We start from the raw sequence: 21,880 nt of genomic DNA on the forward strand, positions 1-21,880 counted from the left end.
AAACTGTAGCCCACCTGATCCTCAGATCCTCTGGGCAGCACTTCCTTGCCTGTCTACTTGCATCAATCACAAGCATCCTATCTTAATAAATCTATTTCTTGCCTATCACTTCGTCTCTCGCTGAATTCCTCCTGTGTGGAGGTATGGAGAACCTGAAGCTCAGTGAGTCCAGACAGAGGGTGAGTGATTCTAACTTAAAATGAGGGTTCAACCCCCAAACGTGGTTCTGGCTAGGTTCAGGCCATTAGTGCTGTCAGTTTTAAAGTCACCAGTAACAATCACGAAAATGCAAAAAATAAGGTGCCAAATAGGCCATGAAAAGGAAACTTATGTACTATATGTGAGCAGAAACAGTCAGACCAGACCCTTGTTCATCCTCAGACGGGAATCTATCTGTAAGGTGGCTTAAATATTTCGTTTCACTCCTCTGTTTGCACATGACCCTGAAAGTGCAGGCTTCCCATATTGATTCTGGAGTTACAAATAAATTTTGGCATGTAGGCAAATTTGCAGATATGCAATCCATGAGGAATGAGGATTGATTGTGGTTTCATATATTTTATTTGTTATGACAATGTGGTTTCATATAATATTTTATTGCTTGTTGTTTATTTGTTGTTATGACTCCTACTAGCAAAAATAAAAGTGCTACAAGAAAATAAATATAAAAGGGGAGTATAATATCACTTACAGTTTTGTTAGCACGTTGCTCAAAAAATATGCATTCCTGAAATTAGTGAAGTCATTTTCATCTAGTTTTAACTGTTATTCTATTTCTTTATTTAGTCATCTATCTGAGAGTTCCTAATAATAGGTTCCTGTATAAAATTAATAGTTTTCACAGTTGTCATAAATTATTGCGGAATTCTCTTTTGTAATTACAGCTATACCTTATACTTCAGTGGAATTTTACCACCTGCAACACATACAGAGAATGTTCTAATCTTTTTCTTATTTTCCGAGAGAATCGCAGTGGCATGTCTTGTTTATATATCAGACACTGTGCTAAGTAAATATGATAATTTATGTTCAATACGTGACTTCAACATTGTTGACAGTATAAATTCAGGGGAGCCCCAAATGATGGCCTTTTCTAAAGGAAATGGGAAAATTCAAAGCCAGGTTATAGGGGTTAACCCAGTACTAAGAAAAAGCCAAACACCAATGGATCCCCATTAAAATGCTGAGCCTTGGAGCTACCGTTGTGGGTTAAGAACAAGACATAGTATCCATGAGAATGCAGGTTTGATCCCTGGCCTCACTCAGTGGGTTAAGGATCTGGTGTTGCCATGAGCTGTGGTGTAGGTCACAGAAACAGTTTGGATCCCCCTTCGCTGTGCTGTGGTGCAGGTCAGCAGCTGCAGCTCTGATTTGACCCCTAGTCTGAGAACTTACATATGCCACAGGGATGGCCCTGAAAATATAAAAGAAAAACAAGCAAACAAAACCTCTGAGTCTCTTGGTTCTGATCCATTGTTTCTTCCTTTATAGGTTCCTGCCCCAGCTCAGCCCTACCCTCCTCCTTAAAGAGATCCTTAATTGTATTCAGTACTAGCCAACGTCTTACAATTTAAAATTCATTCTTGCATGATGAGTCCTTTGTATATGAAACAGTTTCTCATCCATGAAGAAATATTCAGATAGTTCCTTGCCCTCAGGCTGGAGACAAGGCAAACTTGGGGATGCAAACCAGGGGAGTTTGCTGGATTTGTTCCACTCCTTTCTTCTGAGAGGCAGTAAAACATGGATGTTAGGCTCACATGCTCTGGAGTCAGACTGCCTAAGTTGGATCCTGGCTCTACCACTTATTAGCTGTGTAGTCCCAGATGAGTGACTTCATCTCTTGGAACTGGAACTCAGTCTGAGTTCCAATTCCTACCCATCAATAAGATGTCACAGTCCCTGTTTTGCTTGCTGTGAAGAATATATGGGCCAATATATGGAAATAGGGTCTGGCATGTGATATGCACACAGTGAGTCTCAGCCATCATTTTATCTCCTCACCAAAGCCCTCATGGCTTCTTCTGCAACCTCAACAATAGTCAACCTCCTTCCTCAACCTCATACCAGTCTCAGCTGAGACCTCCGTTACAGTGAATTTTGTGCCCCCAAATTCTGGCTGAACATTTAATTTTGGTTAGGTCATACCATGTGACAAAAGTAATGAGATAATCACTCCTGTGATTGAGTTACATTTTGTGACTCCATCTTAGTGGAGCAAAGAATGGTTCTCCGGCTGGCATTAAAAATGCTGTGTGGCAAGATGGTCATGTGGGCATATGCAGCATCCAGAAGCTGAGAAAGATCCCCAGGGAACAGACAATGGGAGAATAAAAGCCTGAGTTTACCAGCTGCAGGGAACTCAAGGATTTGAATAACCTGAGTGAGTGCAGGAAAAGGCCTTGCGCTTCAAAGGGGAAGGCAGTTGTGGAGTCATCTTAAACACACTTGGGTAACCCTGAGCAGAGGGCCCAGCTATGCTGTGCTTGAATCCTGACCTACAGAAGCTGTAGGATAATAATAGGTGCGGTTTTATGTGTGGTCACTTATTGCACCACAGAGAAAACTAATACAATGGCCTAAAAAGTGGGAGGGAAGTTTTGGTGACAAAACTGTGGTCACATTGAACATATTCCCTTGTTAGACACAGTCATCAGGTACATAGCTTTGCTACTCAGAGTGCGGTCCATGCTGGTAGCAATAGATGTCCTTTTTCTTATCTGGAGACTTGAACTTGAGGTTCTGTTACCTATTTCTCAGTCCCAAATGCCACATCACTGTGTCTTTCAAGAGAAAGTAAAATATATATTTATATCGATGGCCATGCCAACTTGCCAAATTAGACATCACCCCTGGGCAAGAGCTATAGATACATCTTGGTATTTTGAGCCATAGAGGAGGATGTAACATGGCTAAAGCATCCCCATCACCAAATTCATTTTATACACAATATATATACTGCTGACTTCTCAGAGAACGGACGTCCGTGGAGATAAATGATAGGTTTTCTTCCTTCTTTTTGCCTTCATCCCAAGGAGAAAGGCATGGCTCTGTATTGCCTACAAATGCTCTCTGAACTTCCCTGTCAAAACACTCTGCTACTATTTAAATAAAGGACAGTTTTGAAATGCTTCCCAACTTAAGGTTTTCAAGGGTAATATTTTCTTTCAAGTTGACAGACAAAGCCTTCATCTGACAAATGAATGTGCTCAAGAGATTATATCAATGGCTAATCCAATTAAAATCTTTGATGTTGGGTGATCTAGCTGTGAATTTGATGAGCTGTAGATTGCAGAGAACTGAAAGTTATATTGACTTTTCACTTACATCTGTATTAATCATTTTCGTATTTAACTTTAGGGAAATGATAAATTCTAATTATTTTTTCTTATCTTTAGAATGAAGATGTTAACAATAAAAAAATATTTCTACCCCAAGTCTGTCTTTTGTTTTGTATTACTTTTTCCTTGGTTATCTTCTTACTTGAACAAACTCATTTTTCTAAATCAGTGGATAGAAACAAAAAAGAAACACCTGAGTGGGGTCAACCAAGTGTTCTTTGTGTATAAACGTGTGTGCGTGTGTGTGTGCGCGCGCGCACGCACATGTGTGATTAAAGATACACCTCATGATAAAGCACCATTTCATTAAGTTGACTCAATTTCCAATTAGGTATTTTGGGATTCTCTACACACAGCAGCAAAGTACATGGTCTGTGAGATATAATTTTAGACTTTCAGAAACATTGCAAGAAAAATAGGATAATAACTCAGGTTTTCAGTGTAAGAGCATGGGCTTTGATGTGTTCTTTGATATGACTATTGATTAACATTTGTGGCATAAGGGCTCCAGGGAGTAACAGCCCCACAGGCCTTGCTTACTATAGAGAGTGTGCCTATGCCCAGATGGACATTAATCTTTAATCCCCTGTGACTGAGTTTATAGGAAGAGGTGGGCACAGAAACCTTGAGACTTAGGGGCCATTTCCACCTCTAAAACCCCTATTGGACAAGAACTGATAAAGGGAACTGGGCAAGGCCAATGGGAGAAAACTACATCTTTCTGGACCCCACATTGTTACCCCCCCCATCTTTAAGGGATAAAAACCCCTATAGGACAATAGAGAGGGGGACTCATCTTTCCCTCCCAGCTGTAATAAAGATTTTGGTTGCTTGCTTGCTAGAAAGAAAGAAAGAAAAAAGAAAGAAGGAAAGAAACATTACAAGAAAAATAAGCAATAATCATTTTGGAATAAAAACTTTTTAGGAGTTCCCTGGTGGTTAGCAGGTTAAGGACCCAGCTTTGTCACTGCTGTGGCTCAGGTTGCTAGGAACTCCTGTATGCCATGGGCATGATGGGAAAAAAAAAAGTCATTCAAAATCCTTTAAGAAGTGAAGATATTGAGAAAGGATGGGAACGTGATGACAGAGAGGACCCTTCCCCTTTGTCCTTTAGACAGTGGGGTTTTGCTTTCTTGTTGCTGCATGATTGTCTTAGTGTGAAAAAATGGAAGGGTCAAGCAGTATTTTATTTCATTTCATTTTATCTCATCTTCTTATATTTTAGTTTAGATTTAGTATAGGGAAGGCCAAACCTCAGATTTGTGGTGACTTCCCTTTCTTTCTTTCTTTCTTTTTTTTTTTTTTTTTTGTCTTTTCTAGGGCCATACCCACAGCATATGGAGGTTCCCAGGCTGGGGGTCTATTCAGAGCTGTGGCCGCTGGCCTATGCCAGAGCCACAGCAATGCAGCATCTGAGCCGCATCTCGCTGGATCCTTAACCCACTGAGCAAGGCCAGGGATAGAACCCACAACCTCATGGTTCCTAGTCAGATTTGTTAACCACTGAGCCATGACGGGAACTCCCCCTTGCTTTCTTAAGAGAGTTATTTTTCTTTCTTTTTTTTTTTTTTTTTTGTCTTTTTTGTCTTTTTGTTGTTGTTGTTGTTGTTGTTATTGTTGCTATTTCTTGGGCCGCTCCCGCGGCATATGGAGGTTCCCAGGCTAGGGGTCGAATCGGAGCTGTAGCCACCGGCCTACACCAGAGCCACAGCAACGCGGGATCCGAGCCGTGTCTGCAACCTACACCACAGCTCATGGCAACGCCGGATCGTTAACCCACTGAGCAAGGGCAGGGATCGAACCCGCAACCTCATGGTTCCTAGTCGGATTCGTTAACCACTGCGCCACGATGGGAACTCCCAAGAGAGTTATTTTTCTGATTTACAAGATGTTGCAAACTCTCTCCCAAATCTTTTGATAAATACCAAGATGAGAAGATAATGCACCATAAGAATGCCAGAAGGCTTATGACTCTGCACATCTCCTAATGGCATCAGGGCAGCCTTGCATTCTGTTTGAGAATTTCCAAACTAGATTATGGCATCCAGTTTTCCAGCAAATTCAGTCTACATTAAGGAAAAAACTGATCCTCTATTTCCGCCTCAAACCCTGTTTTTACGTTATCAATTCTACCTTAGAAGGTGTTACAACCAGAAAAACCACATTCCAGTGCAAAGGGTTTCCTTTATTAAGTGCTTGCTCCATGGCTATGACAAGAATTCTTTCCTCCCCCTCGTTTGGCGATGGTAAACTTGGCCCTTCTTTCCTTTACATCCCTAAAGCTCTGCATGTGTGATTATCATAACTCCCTTTTCTGTGGGATTATGTGTAATTAAGTTTTCAATCAATCTGACTAATTAAATGGAAGCCCTGTCTGTGGGCTAGATCGGGAGACTAGAAATCTGGGTTTCTGGGTATTACCACTCATTCACAGTGAATACAGCAGGTTATTTAACGTCTCATTCCCCAGTGTAGGGAGGAGAGGGGAAGTAGGCCAGGTACACAGCTCCCAATTTTTCTAAGAGCCCCCAAATGCTTATCTCTTTCTCCTCCTGCTCTCTTAAGCCTTAAGTTCAAATTCTCTCTTTGCCGGAGTTTGGAACCTCTCCAGGTCCATCTGAAAGGGTAGCCAGGAAGGGTTAGACCATCCTGACGGGTGTGGCAAAGCTTGGCCGCAGGTGCTGAGGGCCATCCTTGCCCTGGACTGGGTAAGTTTCGAGGCTCACAGGGTAGTCCGCATAGGAAGGAGACTGCGTACAATTCGGCAGCAAGGACGTCGACTTTCTCTCACCTCCATTAGGCATGAATTAAGTACGGTACCTTTGCTCTATTCATGTTTCTGGCTTTGGAATAATACAAAATAAGAGGAAATCAGTTCCCGGCGGTGCCTTAGAGACACCCCAGCCCAGCCTCCTTACCTGCAGAGGAGGGAAAAAAAAAAAAAAGGATGGGTTGATCCCACAAGGAGCCGGAACCCCATGCTTCCTTCCCAGCGCTCTCCCTACTCCGGAGCACTGCCACACGTCAGGTACAGCTGCCATGGACAGCCACAGCTGCTTATGCCATCAAGCATGATGTTACTTTGCCAAAATGAGGCAATATTTGAGCCCACGTGACCCTGCCCAGCGGCAGGGCAGTTGGCCACCCTGGAGCGCCAGGTGGGTGGGTGTCCAGAGAAAGAGGATACTCGGGAGCCAGGTAAGACAGATCTGCCATCTGACACCCGCCCCCCGCCCAACCCTCCTTCTATCGCGTTCCCCCAGGACACGGCCTTTTGTCACCCTGTGGAGCAAATGAGGGCAGTGGAAGGAACCCTCATTGGACGCACGGTAATTCCCCAAAAGATAAGCAGCTTTTAAGTGAGAGAAGAAGAATCACCTTCAGGGTATCTGGGGTTCAGTAGCCTCCAGGCTGAGATGAAGAAAGCTTGCTCTTGGTTCTAGTTCTCCCTTCCCCTCTCCTCCACCCCGTCTTTCCTCTAAACCCCCCACCAGCCCTCCAACCTGTAATGGCATCCCTTAAGTCATTTCACCCACCCTAAATGCTTATTTCCTTCTAGGAAAACATCTAAGCTGATCTGAGCTTCCTTTCTTGGCTAAACAAAGCACCGTATCCCTTACTTTAAATTCTTCATTATTTATTTAACTAATCTGCTCTGCACTATCATGCATTATTAGTACGTTGCCCTCGATATGTTCTTTGGCTATTTCTATGTGTTTTCACATCACCCGCAGTATCACAGTTTCCTTGAGGGAGAGGCCCTGACCCTTTATGTGTTTCTAACCACTTAATAAGCACGCATTGAGTTTACATAAATTTCCACGGGACTTAAGAAAAGGGTGAGTGTGTTAGCTTGGTTGTTTTCAGCCATTCTTTCAATGTTCTTGTCATAGAGAAACAAGAAAATAAAACAAGGGCTTCTGGGGAGTATAAACTAGCTCACTTCCCAAGCAGCAATTCATTAAATGCATGTCTCATTTCAAAACAAGAAAAAAAATTTTAAGTGGTTTAATTTTGAAACTTTTTTTTTTTTTTTTTTTTGGTCTTTTTGCCTTTTTTAGGGTCGCTCCCGTGGCATATGGAGTTTCCCAGGCTAGGGGTGGAATCAGAGCTGTAGCCTCTGGCCTACACCAGAGCCACAACAACACTGGATCCGAGCCACGTCTGCGACCTACACCACAGCTCATGGCAATGCCGGATCCTTAACCCACTGAGCAAGGCCAGGGATCAAACCCGCTACCTCATGGTTCCTAGTCAGATTCCTTAACCACTGAGCCACAACCAGAACTCCTGAAATGTTTTTAAAGTTAAAATTTAATTTTTAAAAATTGTGGATTATAGAGTTTCCACTGTAGCTCAGTGGGTTAAAAACCCAACTAGTATCCATGAGATTATGGGTTTGACCCTTGCTCAGTGGGTTAAGGATGGGGCGCTGCCATGAGTTGTGGCTTAGAAGCTGGCCTCACTGTGGCAAATCCATCTTCCATTCAGCCCCTGCCCCAGGAACTTCCCTATGCCACAGGTGCGGCCCTAAAAGGAAAAGAAAAATTTTTTTAATTTAAAAAATAAAATCATGGGTTATGCATTCCTACTTTGAAATTAAAAGTTTAATGTAGATAGATCAATAATTAATAAAATTTTGTAAATTGGTTTATAGTGACCCCAGAATCAATAGTTTTGATCTAGATATATGATCTATCTCTACACTAGAAATGAAACCATCTTGCTTTTCCCTGCTGAACTAATTCTTATTCCGTCATGCTTACTGCTCACAAATGTTTCAGGGAATTATATATATTAGAGCTATTAGGGACAGCTCTGCAATGTTAAGTAGCAGCAAGTCAAAGATGGCAAGTCTTGTCATTTAACGTGTCAAGGATCAGATACTAATATTGTATTAAAATTAAGTGATGTGCACTCAGTCTTCTATTCTCTTTGCCTGTGAAATGTCAGCAGAGGACCAGCAGGAAATAGCAGAATGTGGGCGACAAAAGTCAACTTAAACGATGGCAGCGAGACAAAACAGAAGTTTGTTCTGTTGAAACAATGAATTGTTTAATTAAAAGAAATTCATATCTCCTCTTCATTAAGATAGGCATCATTGGGATTCATTTTAGAATAAAAAATTTAATATCTGCTTGGTAACTTCAGTGATAGTTTTCCATACTGTGTTTTTCAGAATAATACCAGCTTATGGGGGAGGAGGACAAAAAAAAAAAATCTGCATTTGTGTTTCCCTCTGTACTGAGGATGTGCCATTGTCTCCAATAAAATTAACAACTTCAAAAGAAATGCACCAGAGATGATGATTAATCCAGAGATAAAAAGGGAGGCGAGAAGACAAACGACTCAAAAATCTTGAAAGCTTTAAGATTCAAGACTCTGAAAATTTACACTCATCTCTACTGAATGGTGACGGATCAAGGATTCTATAGAGAATGCTGAAAGTGGTTGGCACCTTAGGAACTGCTCTTTTATGGAAAAATTGAGGAGTAGAATTTTTCTAAAAAATCACTATTCAAAACAAAGTTGACCACTGGAGGAAAGAAACTGATTTTATTTTATTTTATTTATTTATTTATTTTGGTCTTTCAGTCTCTATTTAGAGTCAAACCCACGACATATGGCAGTTCCCAGGCTAGGGGTCTAATCGGAGCTGTAGCCGCCAGCCTATGGCCACAGTCACAGCAACGCCAGATCCAAGTCGTGTCTGGGACCTACACCACAGCTCATGGCAATGCCGGATCCTTGATCTCTTGAACAAGATCAGAGATTGAACCTACAACCTCGTGGTTCCTAGTCAGATTCATTTCCACTGTGCCATGACAGGAACTCCAAGAAACTGATTTTAGGCTATGAAATTCAACCACATTTTTTTCTAATTCCATATTGGTTGAAGATCTTCTCTCTAGGATCCTGGTAAAGAGCCATCCAATTTAGTGGTGTGCTACCTGTCTCCATTAAATAGAGTAATGTCCCAGAGAGGAAGAGGACTTTAAACACAGTCAGAGACTTGCCAGTTGACTGGAAGGAATGTTTCCTGACCTGACCATCATTGATGGGACTATGATGTGTTATCCCAGGAGTGGATGGTCTAAAGCATTAATTCATTAGTCTGTTTAATCTTCATGCTTTGCTATGAAAGAGATCCTCCTTGATTTAAAGGCTGTCAAAGCTGTCATCTCAAGAGCCTCCCCCAATCCCGTCATTCTCTCCATCCACAATCAAAGAAAATGACACTGAGCCCTGTTACAAAGAATTAGCACCAAGAATAAAGCGATATAGAAATGGAACCTGAAATTTTCAGCTAAGGACGTCTGCATTGCTATCTCTCCCTACTTTTATTCCCACTGTGATTTTCAGTCATTCAGGTAGATATTTTTCTATCCTCAGTATAATGACAACAGGTTTAAAAAAACCTCTGGGAAAAAAATATATATATGGATAGTGTTGAGTTGATGATCACAGCTTTAAGACTAATCTTAGATTTGTAATCATGATATTACCATTTAGTTTTAAGTTTTTTTTTGTTTTTTGTTTTTGTTTTTTTTTTTTTGCTTTTTAGGGCCGCACCTGTGGCATATGGAAGTTCCCAGGCCAGGGGTTGAATCAGAGCTACAGCTGCTGGCTACACCACAGCCACAGCAGTGCAGGATCCAAGCCGCATCTGCGACCTACACCACAGCTCATGGCAGTGCCAGATCCCTGACCCACTGAGTGAGTCCAGGGATCAAACCCACATCCTCATGGATACTAGTTGGATTTGTTTCCACTGGGCCACAATGGGAGCTCCTGATACAGGAACCCAGACACATTACAAGGAAAGTTGAGAAGAAAGGACTTTGTTGGTGGGAGAAACAGAGAAGCGGTAAAGTTCAATCAAGCTAACTGCCGGCTGCTCTAAATTAACATTTTTGAATAGACAGTGTTGGGTTGGATGAAATTTCACATTAGTTTGAGTACTGCTCTGAAATTTCAGATATATTTTACCATTTCTTAACATGTAGTTTATTAAGTGTCCAAGGTAGGTGTTCCTCCTGTGGCACAGTGGCTTAAGAACCTGACTGCAGCAGCATGGGTCCCTGCAGAGGTGTGGGTTAGATTCCCAGCCTGGTGCAATGGGTTAAAAGATCCAGTGTTGCCCTAGCTGTGGTGTAGGTCGCAACTGAGGCTTGGATTCAATCCATGGTAAGGGAATTTCCTATGCCATGGATGCAACCATAAAAATTAAAAAAAAAAAAATAGTCCAAGGTAAAATCGACACATCTCTTAACTGAATTAATAGTATGAAAATACTATTTTTTTTTTTTTAGCTATACCTATGGCATGTGGAAGTTCCCAGGCCAGTGACCCAAGCGGCCAATAACAACACTGGATCCTTAACCCACTGAACCACCAGGGAGCTCCAGTATTTGGTGTTTTTAATACCAGATGACAACTTTTACCTGGCATGGTAACATTGTAAATCTGGGCAGATACCCATGTTTGTGGACAATCATATTTATACTTGCATGATTATCTTTAGTTATCACCCAGATCATATTGATTGACGGTTAAGATGTGTTCTATTTCACAGATTCCAGGTCCCAATCATTGAATTTGCTGGTGTGATCACTCCACTAATTATGGGCAATGTATCAAGTGGGGATCCTGAACACTAACAGGATGCTCTTGATGGTAGGATTGGAAAAAAGATGCTGAGTCCAAAGGGTTCGTATACTTCTGTGACTGGTGCAGAGTCGTGCACTGTGTTAGCTGGAAGGGAACGTTCCTTCATTCATTTCTGTCCATCTGCTTCTCAGTAGCGTGTTCATGAGATCCTGTCTTCTGTGATCCACATCCTGTTCCCCTTTGACTAGCCTCAGGCCTGGTTGGGATTCCATCTTCAGCCTCCTTCCACCACACCTAAAAGCACTTCTTGCCCACCACCCAGTCTACCTTAGAAATATACCTAGGGTCATCATTCAACATTCTGCACATTCAATATGCTCGTCTAGGCTATTCAAAGGACCTAATTGGGCCACCCATCTTCAGTTTTCTTCCCTTTCTAATTCTTTGTCAGATACTTGTCAGATTGAATGCCACATCTTTTTCCCATTAAATGCCCTAATGCACAATTCTTATCGTGGTTCTCTCCTGTTTAAATATCCTGCCTCCCTCACCACTATTGCCCATTCCATCAAATGCACACTCATCAGCTGGATTATCATCACTGCAGCCCTAAATCACGTAGATTAATTTGTCTGCACAACTTCATTCTCCCATCAAAATGGACAATGGGCCATGGCTACCTTCCCTCATTCTTGCTCTCTTTCCTGCTTCACCTCCACCTGGAAGTGCTCTCTCTTCCTGGCAGCACGTCCTAATTATGTACATGTCAAAGCCCAAAAAGAACATTCTCCTCACTATTTATATGACTCTCTTAACCAGAAATAAATATTTGCTTTTTTCCCCCCTAAACTCTCAAGTCACTATTTCCTGGGGCTTCATTTATGAAATATTACTTGGGCTATCTGATTTAGTCATTTCCATATTCACTCTGAATTCTTACAATTGACAAACATGTCTTCAAGGCTTTCTGACTCAAAAAAGCCACTGATATGCAGGTTTAAGGTGTATATCATCATCTAATGCATGGTTAATTACGAATATTTCCTACAATTTTATTATTATTACTCTCAAAGAAGTTTCAATCTACCCAGACTGACAGTTTTCTGTCATTACATATTTATTCCTGATCTTTGACTCAACTTGAAGAAACAGAAGCGTATTGGGGGGAAAAAAGGGTGTTTCTATTAGAAGCACATATTAGCAAGAACATGGAAGATGAATTTCTTTGGGAGTTGTGGGGGTGAGGGGGCAGAGGGCTCTATATACATTTTTGAAAAGCCTGTGGGTCAATGGAAAAAGCCCACTTTTTCCAAGATGAAAATCAAAGTGCTCAGAACATTCCTGGATTGAAACTGCAATCACTCAATGCCTGACCAATTCACGATGTAATAAGCTGTCATTCATTGTGTTGGGGGTTTGTTGAAGAGGAAGTGTCAGCTGATGCCACCACAGACTCTAGTGTTACACCCAGAAAAATGAACCTCCCCTAAAACATTGTGTTTGCGTAATTAGAATAACCACTGCCAGGTTGGGGATTTTGAAAGGAGTAGATGGTGTAGTACTAGCAGGTGATACTTGGAAGTGGTCCCAGGGCAAGAGGAAGAAAGTCAAGTGACATATACCCCCTGGGACCCCTCCCTTCCTCTTTAAATATAGGACTAATGACGTCAAGACAGAGTGCTTGAATGGGTGAGGTGAGCTCTGGATGGTACCCAACAGGGCTGAGTTGTCTATAGAAGAGCGAGGTAGCCTACCAATGGTGGAAGAGAAGGGAAGATAGTCAAAGGGTATAGTCACCTCGTGTGAAGAAATGAAGTTGAGGGGTTCCCGTCATGGCTCAGTGGTTAACGAATCCGACTAGGAACCATGAGGTTGCAGGTTCGATCCCTGGCCTTGCTCAGTGGGTTAAGGATCTGGCATTGCGGTGAGCTGTGGTGTAGGTTGCAGACTTGGCTCGGATCCCACATTGCTGTGGCTCTGGCATAGGCCGGTGGCTACAGCTCCGATTCAACCCTAGCCTGGGAACTTCCATATGCTGCAGGAGCAGCTCAAGAAATGGCAAAAAGACAAAAAAAAAAAAAAAAAAAAAAAGAGAGAGAGAGAGGAAAGAAAGAAAGGAAGTTGACAAGTATTTTACCTTTTCCCTAAGATTCTCATTTCTAGGAGCTCCATTTTAAGATAAAGATAAGGAGAGCCAACCAAGGAACTGCAATCCTATCTTTTTTTTTTTTTTGTCTTTTTGCTATTTCTTTGGGCCGCTCCTGTGGCATATGGAGGCTCCCAGGCTAGGGGTCGAATCGGAGCTGTAGCCACTGGCCTATGCCAGAGCCACAGCAACGTGGTATCTGAGCCACATCTGCAACCTACACCACAGCTCCGAGCAAGTGAGGGCAGGGACCGAACTCGCAACCTCATGGTTCCTAGTCAGATTCGTTAACCACTGCGCCACGACGGGAACTCCCTGCAATCCTATCTAGATAGGTAGTCATGGAAAGAGATGAGAAAAAGACCTCTAGAGTGTATGGCCCCAGAGAGCTCACACCCACCTCTGACCCCAGCCATAGGCCACAGGCCTGACACAGGAAAATAAGGTTTTTAGACTCATGATCTTTCCTCCCTTGAGTATCTATGAACTCTATGATCTCTGCTTTCATCTCTTCTCTTAGGATCTGATTTTTGCCATTTCCTTCAATCAAGTAGAAATGACAGGTAGGAGCTTAAAATGTCATGCTTCCCATGGATAGCTATATTTTAACAAGGGATTAATCTTTAAGCTTAAGTGCCTTCAATGATGTTTCAAGCAAACTCTGCAAAATGACGTACCACTTAAAAGATATCTAGGTTTCCACGTGATCCCTAAAATCCCTCCTAAGTGGCCACACGGGGTAGCAGATGCTACCCCAGCTCTACCTGTTTGAAGAAGGCGCTATCTTTTATGAGCCAAAGAACAGTTCCTTTTCTGAGGATAATTAGCTTAAGAGCTCTTTGCAATAACTTGGCTTCTTTAAATGCCTTGTTCACTTCAATTTCATGACTTACAATTCATCTCCTTTGTGAGACACATTATTTGTCCCTACTTCAAAAAAAAAAAAAAATTAAAGGTTGCTTTTGTGCAATTGTCACTAATAGGCTGTTGAGTTCCACACAATTCATTTCCAGATAAGAATGTATTAAATATCTTTAATTGACCCTTGTAAGGACAGAAGGGTTTAGTGTTTTTTATAAAAGGAGTTTACAGGAGGAAGTACCTTTTCCAACTCCTTTCATACACTATCATTGAAGGAGGCTGATTTGCTAATTCATCGTAGAAAGTATGATGTTGTAAGGGTCATAGTTGTGGCACATATAGAGACCATCATCTATGCTATGTTCAAAAACAAAAACAGGAGTTCCCGTCGTGGCGCAGTGGTTAACGAATCCGACTAGGAACTGCGGGTTCGGTCCCTGCCCCTGCTCAGTGGGTTAATGATCCGGCGTTGCCGTGAGCTGTGGTGTAGGTTGCAGATGCGGCTCGGATCCCGCGTTGCTGTGGCTCTGGCGTAGGCCAGTAGCTACAGCTCCGATTAGACCCCTAGCCTGGGAACCTCCATATGCCGCGGGAGCGGCCCAAAGAAATAGCAAAAAGACAAAAAAAAAAAAAAAAAAGCCTTATTGATGGCCTCCTACAGGGCAAGCATCATAGCATTTTGCAGGAGAATGCAGCAGGACACAAAGAAGCTGACACTGCATAGGGAGGTTGAGGTCCATTCAGTCCTAGATGAATGAATCCTAGATCTTCTCTGGCAAGTAGAATAGTAACCAGATTTAGACAAATCAGAAACACCATGCTCAAGACTCCACATTCTTTAGTAAGTGCTGGACAACTCTGCACAATAATGATTCACATCCAAAAGTTGAATAAGTATCTAATCTACTGGCTGAATGAATAGATTTTGAATGTTCACCTCTTTTCCTAGGAAGGAATAACATAATAGGCATAAGATCCCTAGACGCAAAGGCTTAGAACAGTACCTGGAACTAAAGTACATTATCCCATTCCAGTCAATTAGTTCTTAGAATGCAAAATCAAGTATTTCACCAATAGTGACATTTTGTTTGTTCTGTGAAAACTGGACAAGATGTGAAAAAATCATGTTTCAACTCCATCCTCTGATGCTTCCTATTGTTTTATTGAAGAATTAACCAAGACCCAGGACCATATCAACAAAAGTTGAACTTTTCTTTCTCTGTAATGTACCATGATTGATCCAGGTTTGATTGAAGGAAAACGGACATAAAAATGTTACATGTTGGTGTTCCTGCTGTGGTGCAGTGGTTAAGGATCCAGTCTTGTCTCAGGTCACTGCTGAGGTGCTGGTTTGATTCCTGACACAGTGGGTTAAGAATCCAGCTTTGCAGCAGTGGTGGCATAGGTGGCAGCTGCAGCTTGGATTCGATCCCTAGCCTAGGAACTTTCATATGCAGAGGGTGCAGACAAAAAAACAAACAAAAAAAATTTACAAGTTAATATAATTAGCATTATCAGTTAATGTGCAGTTACTTCGAAAACTTATCTTGAGAAACAATAAAATGATGGACTATAATCCGTAATCACTGTGGATGAGAGGAAAGAAGTCGTCCGTAGGCATTGCTACAGAATGAACGTCCACCTGCTGTGATCAGACCAGGCTGCTATTCCTGCTATTCCTGCCTGTCTTCTGCTGCTGGATTCCCAGCTGCAAGGTAGTTCATATTCACAATCACTCTGGGTTCAACATCATTCATGTTCACTGTCAAGTCACCACAAATCCCACATTCCCCTCATCTCTCAGGCTTAAAAAATTCATTTAACACCAAGGGCTAATTAATTAACTGGATTTCCTTATATTTAATGGAGAACATTCTAAGCCATTTGAATGCAGCCTTGTTCAAATTTAGGTCACTCAAGAGTTCTACAAGAATGCCTGTCAAGAGAAAACCTAACCATTTTCCCCCTGATTTTACTTTATTAGTAATCGGGTTTTGGGGGGAAAAAAATTTCATGTGGAAGCAGAACAGGGAGGGATGTACTCTAGAATGATTTCATAATTCCTGTCAGCATCCAGGTCCTTATTATCAAGTTGCCTTTATTTTACACACAAAATAAACTTCACCTTTAAAATATGTAGCATCATTAATTTCTGAAAATAGTGTGAACACCTGATGTTAATGTTTGTGTATATTTGATTACAGGAGAGTGCCTCGTTGTCCATGGCTTAAGGCAGAAAATGAACTTCGAGAAACAACGGTTGTCAATTATTTCTATGTTGGAGTTGTCTGATCCAACATTTTAGCTATTCTTTTATTTGAGGCTGGCAAGCTCCTGATAGAAAACAAAAGCATGAAATAAAATAGGGATTTATATCAGTGTATACAAATAAAGTGACCTTATTCTGCAAAGCTTCAAATTTGCAGATATTAGCATATCAGTTTTCATAAACACCTTACCTCTGAAACGAGATCATTTCTCCAGTGCAAATCTAAGGCCCGTTTCCTGAGGACGAAAAATTCAAGTTCACTATTGCCATCAGAAATGTACTTTCTTTCACTTTGTATTACCTGCTCAGAGTTATTTAAAGATTGTTTTCCAAAATAAAACCCAAATGCAGCCGAGGTAAATTCACAGTAGAAAGATTCGATCAAGAGCTAAATCATTTTTTTAGAGATTTGTCCTCACGGATATGAATGAATTCTTCTAGCCCAAGCCCTCTGAAATCCTTTAGGTTAAATCTGATGACAGTAACCAAATCTGATTTCCAAAAATGTTAATTCCCAATGAAACTGCATTCTGAGAAGGTCAAAATAATTAAGAGCTGGTTTGGGATTTTTTTTTCCCCCCAGTCTTCCCCTAGAAATGTGGCTGGAATATTTTTTGAGGTTAAAAACTCCTCAGACTTTCATTTCCTAGGCAAGATCCTTTCTAGAATGAAGAGGAATAGAATGTAGATATCACAGAATAATTCTATCTTATTATTCAGTGAATAAACAGACTGCCCGCGGACTATGTTAACTCACAGTTCTCTCCTATGAGCAGATGTTCATTCCAGAAAATCCAGACACATGTGCCCAGAGCACAGATGTTCTCAGCAGCTCTGGAACATAAACAAACCTAGGCTCCTGTGCAGCTGAGTGGCCAGGGAGGCTGGGTCCGTGACCAGGGGGCTGTGGCTTTGATCAACTCCATCATTTTCAGCATAGACAATGAACCATAAAATTCTCTCATGCCTGCCATGAGAGCTTCATGACGCTTACAGGAAAGGCAATGATCCCAAGTGCTGAAGGTGGTTTTCGAGAAGGTAGCTGGCTTGTGAATGGGTCAGTTCTGCAGCTGATGGTGAGTCTCCAGGTCTGAAGAAATCTGAGCCTGGGGGGAATCACCTTGGTATGTCTGAAAGCCCTCGATATTCCTAACAAAGTACCATCACAAAGACCAAGCACCAGAGGCTGAAGATGCCACAGTTTTTGTCACTTCACTCATAAAGTTTATTTAATAGTGACACTGGGTGACCTGAGTGAAAGGAATGAGATTTTGAGGCGTGCAAGAGCAAATGGACTGCTAGAATCCAGCTTCTGTTAAGGGGACCCTCCTCTAGCTCGCTACCCTTTCATCAGGAGACGTAAATGTTTCTGCAGGCTGTAGACCTTCTAGGACTAAGCATGCTTAATATGAGCGAGCCAATGACCTCCTTTCTGTAAATGATGTCATCTTTCAGGGTAGGACCTACACATTTCTTGATCTACTGAACAGGTATTCCTTATATACTTATTATTACGTTGAAAAGTGAATAAATACATGAATCCATTACTAAAGTAATAATATTCACCCTATCATTCTTTGCTATCAATTCTCTGAAGTAGCTGCAATCACCACAAATATAGCACATTTGTACATTATAGAAAGTCTTAATCCAGATAACGCTTCTATTTAAATTCCTGATGCATGCAATAGGATTCTATTAGTAAGTGTGATTTAATACCTTCTTATTTATTTCATCATGGAATTATATTTGAAAACAAAGTGTAAGTTGTTGCTACCAAATAATACATCTTAACACAATTTGTATATATCCTGAATAGTAACATCATTTAAAAGATGACGGTATTGAATCAGTTAACAATCCAACACTATGAATGCTAAAATCGGTAAAACAAATATTGGATGGGATGGCTGCTAAACTATTTCAAATTTTAAACCCAATAATATTTCAGCTAGAAATCACATATTTACATACAATTGCTATATTTAATTTACTCACATGACTTATTGTGAGAGAAACTAATAATTTTCGAAAAACTTTCTTTCTTCCACATAGTGATTTCTCCAGATATTCCATATCACACTCAAAAGCATGCATTCATTTTTAAAAAGGGAACAATAATCACGGAGTTCCCTTGTGGCTTAGCATCCTGTGCATCGTGACGACATGTCTGTGAGAAGGTGGATGCGATCCCTGGTCTTGCTCAGTGGGTTAAGGATCCCTAGTTGCCATAAGCTGCAGTGTAGATCAGAGATGCAGCTGGGATCCAGTGTTGCTGTGGCTGTGAAGTAGGCCTCAGCAGCAGATCTGATCCAACCCCTAACCCTGGAATATCCATGCTGAAGGTGCAGCCTTAAAAAGAAAAAAAAAAAAAAATAAAGGTGATCAATAATCCTACTACAAGCACTGTGACATTACCTCTACTTTGAAAATGTCATTATAAACTAAAATATTTCTTAAAACAGGGAATTCCTGTCATGGCTCAGTGGTAATGAACCTGACTAGGATCCATGAGGACATGGGTTCAATCCCTGGCCTCACACAGTGGGTTAAGTATTGAGTGCTGCCATGAGCTGTGATGTAGGTCACAGACATGATTTGGATCTCGTGTTTCTGTAGCTGTGATGTAGGCTGGCAGCTACAGCTCTGCTTCAACCCCTAGCCTGGGAACATCCATGTGCCTCAGGTGCAGCCCTAAAAAGCCAAAAAAAAAAAAAAAAAGAAAAGAAAGAAAGAAAGATTTCTTAAAACAGTGTCATGGACCAATTTACATATATTTCAGAGGTACCTGTATGTCAATGGGAATTGCACGTATTTTAGATATCCAATCCAATATAATTAATTATTCAGTATTTGAGACATATTCGTGATTCATTCCTTGCTAAAGCAGCGTGACTTTTTCCTTTATCAGTTGTTTGCTCTCCAAACTGCCAGAGTGAGAGTACAAGAGGAAACTTTACAGAGCGAGTGGGGATCCTCTTAGCACACATTTCCAAAGTTAAGTCAGGGTACAGTTGCCTCGGCTCCACAGAAGATGAGAAGTAGGAGCAGGAAGACAGAGGCAGAGTGGGAGAAAAGAGCCCACTGATAGAGATGCCTATAAAGCCCACAAGGGATCCAGCAAAGCAAAGAGGTGAGGAAGGAAAAATGGGAGTGGGGCGGTATCCCACAAGACAGGTGAGGTGAGGCTTGAGGTGAGGTGAGGCTTGAGGTGAGGTGAGACTTGAGGTCAGACCAGAAAAAGGCAGGTGAACCTAGTCGCTGCTCCTGAATTTGGTTTCCTTGCTGGGGCTCAGGCTGCCTCTGCCAGGCAAGGGTTGGAGTTGAGGTTACATTTTATAGGGGAACAACTCATATTGGAATTATTAATAGGATTTTTGTGATCATTTCATTTATATTATCTTTAGTGCCTATCTTTCTATGTGACCATTGGCCAAAAGTAGCCACTCTCATTACTTAGGCTTATGTTCTTTGTCTTTATGTACTTTGCTTTGCCTAATTTGTGGGTACATTTAAATATCTGTAAGTACATTTTAATGCATTTTCAATAGTACTAGTCTTAGCATTCTGATCACAGTGTCACAACGCTCATGAGTGTGGCATTTCCTTGTGCCTCCTCACGCGTGCTTCCAGCAGCATGTGCCTGGGATCCTGAGCACACTCTGTATTTCTCATGAGACCTGATGCTGTACTAGGCAGTTAATGTCTTTCAATCACATGCCCTCAGTCTGCTAACTGACATTTTCCATCATACATTTAGATGACACTTATTTTCTAATTTCCTGCACCAGGAATTTCTAATTTCTCTATTTTTGTATTGTCTTCATTCTTTTTTCATGTCCAAGTACTCAAGGGTTAGAAGATTTGGTGCAAGCCATCACCATGTCCCTGTTACAAACCTCCTCTTTGGGGTGTCCGCCTTGCTGGTACCATTTTTAGGACTGAGCCCTTTCTCTCTATTTCAGGTCCCCACCCCCATAAGAAGAACTATTCTGTCACTGAATTGCCCCTGGCTTGTTATAGAGACACAGAAACTCAGTAGTACCATTACTTTCCCATTTGAACAGGACCCCTGTCTACATCCTGTTGGACCATCACTGGGAAGACCCAAGGTTTTTCCAGAGTCTTTTGGTCCTTAAAAATTAGCCCAAGACTTCTCTTGTGGCACAGCAGGTTAAGGACACAGTGTTGTCACTGCAGCAGCTTGGGTTGCTCTGTGGCCTGGGTTCAATTCATAGCCTGGACACATTTCACCATGTGTGCAGAAAAAAAAAAAATTAGCCTAAATCAATCTGCATGCCAAAGAGATATAATTTGAGGTGGCGAATTTTGGCCCCCTAAATGTATTCAGTCGCTATGAAAAACAGGGTGAAGATTCCTCAAAAAATTAAAAATAACACTAACGTATAATCCAACAATTCTACTTTTAGGTGTATATCCAATAGAAATGAAAATAGGATATTAAGAAAATAGCTGCACTGCAATATTCATTGCAGCATTATTACAATAGCTGAGATATGGAAATAAACTGCCTGTCAAGGATGAATGGATAAAGAAGATGGAGGATACACATGCACGCGTGCACACACACACACACACACACACACACACACAGGAATATTATTCAGGCATAGAAAGGAGGAAATAATGCCATTTGCAACATCATGAATGGACCTAGAGAGCATTATGCTGAGTGAGACAAGTCAGACAGAAAGGAAAATGTTTCTTATATGTTGTCACTATATAAGTGGATAATCCACTATATAATGGAATCTGAAAAAGTTGAATTTAGAGAAACAGAGATTAGAGTGGTTACTAGGGCTGGGGCCAGGGGGAATTGGGTAGAAGCTAAAGGGTACAAATTTTCAACTAGATGATAAATAAGTCCTGGAGATCTACTACACAGCACAGAGGTTGCAGTCAATAATACTGTATTATCTACTTCAAAATCTCTAAAACTAGGTCTTAAATATTCTCACCCCCCCTACACACACACTCAAAAGAAATGATTACTATGTGACCTGACAATGGGGTTAGCTAAAGTACCCATTATATTGCAATACATAAATGTATCAAAATCAACAGGTTTTACACCTTAACCTTACATAATGTTCTACGCAAATTATATACAAATTGTAACAAAATTTAAATACAGAAAAATAATTAAGGTTAGAGAGGAGAGTCAGAAAACCTAAGTTCAAAGCACAACTTTTTTTTTTTTTTGGATTATTTTTTTATTTTTTTTATTTTTTTTGTCTTTTTGGCATTTCTTTTTTTTTTTTTTTTTTTTTTTCCCACTGTACAGCAAGGGGGTCAGGTTATCCTTACATGTATACATTGCAATTACAGTTTTTCCCCCACCCTTTCTTCTGTTGCAACATGAGTATCTAGACATAGTTCTCAATGCTATTCAGCAGGATCTCCTTGTAAATCTATTTTAAGTTGTGTCTGACAAGCCCAAGCTCCCGATCCCTCCCACTCCCTCCCCCTCCCATCAGGCAGCCACAAGTCTCTTCTCCAAGTCCATGATTTTCTTTTCTGAGGAGATGTTCATTTGTGCTGGATATTAGATTCCAGTTATAAGTGATATCATATGGTATTTGTCTTTGTCTTTCTGGCTCATTTCACTCAGTATGAGATTCTCTAGTTCCA

General features: G+C 41.2%; 1 protein-coding gene across 2 annotated transcripts in view; it reads right to left on the bottom strand.

The window, feature by feature from the left end:
• Positions 1-17,934: 17,934 nt before the first annotated feature.
• TMEM182 (transmembrane protein 182) overlaps positions 17,935-21,880 on the bottom strand; it is a 352,761-nt gene continuing 348,815 nt past the window's right edge. For both annotated transcript variants that reach the window (XR_014839666.1, XR_014839664.1), the window contains one exon: positions 17,935-18,580. The gene's annotated coding sequence lies outside the window, so the exon portion shown is untranslated. The remainder of the gene's footprint in view (positions 18,581-21,880) is intronic.

Source organism: Sus scrofa, chromosome 3 (genome assembly GCF_054392235.1).
Source record: "Sus scrofa isolate SSC_HxYL_T2T_F1_AM1 chromosome 3, Sscrofa_HxYL_maternal_Yorkshire_Landrace_v2.0, whole genome shotgun sequence".
Classification (NCBI taxonomy): domain Eukaryota; kingdom Metazoa; phylum Chordata; class Mammalia; order Artiodactyla; family Suidae; genus Sus; species Sus scrofa.